The 1448-nt window shown below is 40.5% G+C and overlaps 1 pseudogene; it reads right to left on the reverse strand.

Annotated features, from left to right (window-relative positions):
- Positions 1-311: 311 nt before the first annotated feature.
- Positions 312-1009, reverse strand: LOC125615160 (annotated as a pseudogene).
- Positions 1010-1448: the final 439 nt, after the last annotated feature.

Consider the following 1448-nt stretch of genomic DNA (forward strand, 5'->3'; position numbering starts at 1 on the left):
TGTTTTGTTTTGCATTTGCTGAGTGGTATTCAATTAACAGAACAATAATTATTTCACCTAAGCTGCATCAGAGATAATTGAAGTTGAAAAACTATCATCCCTATGTATAACTATTTTCTGCAGTGCACCAAAGAGAACCTGCTTTAAATTTCTATGCCAATTTACAATCCCATGCTGTAAGGCAAGGTTAATGGCTATTGAAAATACCACCAGGACAGACACATTTGCTATTGTGTTAACTATACAAAAAAGGACCTGTACAGTTTTAAAATGAATCTTACACAGCCTTACATTCCTCCCCTCCACCCACCCTTTAAAAGGAGTGAGTTGGACACAGGAAGATTAAATACTTTATAGACACACACACATACAAAAAAAAACTGCGCTAGAAATCAACTTATTTATCATCATCATCATCATCATCTTCATCTTCATCTTCTTCCTCCTCATCATCATCTTTCTACTCTTCTTTTTCTTGCTGTTTTCAGCCTTGACAATTCCCTTTTTCACTGCATCGGGTTTTCCTTTAGCTCCGTAGGCAGCAGTATTCTTTTTGTACTTTTCCTTCAGCTTAGCAGCTTTCTTTTTGTAAGGCTGCTTGTCGTCTGCAGCGGTGTTACTCCACATCGCTCCCAGTTTCTTTGCAACATCAACCAATGGATAGGCTGGGAGTTCTCCTGCAACTTGGGGGCAAACAGAACAAGAAGGCAAATGGACACCTCTTGAATGTGTTGGGATCCTTGAACTTTGTTTTTGTTTCCCCTTTAGGAGGGATATACGTTTTCATTTCTCTTTCATAATAGGCCTTGTTCACCTCTGCCATGTCTTCAAATTTTCCCTTCTCTTTAGCAGATGTGGTCTTCCACCTGTCTGAGCACTTCTTAGAAAACTCTGAGAAGTTGACTAAAGCATCTGGGTACTTCTTCTTGTGCTCCTCCTGGCAAGTTTGCACAAAAAAATTATTTGATGATATTTTGTCCCTTGGCTTCTTAGGATCGCTTTTGCCCATGTTTAGTTGTTTTCCCTCAGCTAGGCACGGAGTCACCCAGTACCTATCCAGAACCCACTGGCCCTGGCTCTGTCTCTATGGAGCTTGATATATGGACTCCTTCCACGTTTGCTTCCTTCTGGACCCCCAGTCTATTGGATACTGCTGTCCACATTCAGGGTGGGTCTTCCCCTCTCAGGTCACTGACATCCCCATTGTCTGTGAATACCATCACAGACACATCTAGAAGTGTGCTTTACTACTTTCCTAGATGCCTCTCAATTAATTCAGGTTGATGATCAAGATTAACCATCACACCTCCTGAACCCAAATCCCTTTTAACAAATCCCACTGCCCACAAATGATTCCTATGCCACTAAAAGTTCAGATCTGCTGGACTGACTTCTTTTAAAAACTTAATTACATTTTATGAATTTTTAAAGAATGTGGTAGCATTGAA

Source organism: Marmota marmota, unplaced genomic scaffold (genome assembly GCF_001458135.2).
Source record: "Marmota marmota marmota unplaced genomic scaffold, marMar, whole genome shotgun sequence".
In the NCBI taxonomy this organism is placed as follows: domain Eukaryota; kingdom Metazoa; phylum Chordata; class Mammalia; order Rodentia; family Sciuridae; genus Marmota; species Marmota marmota.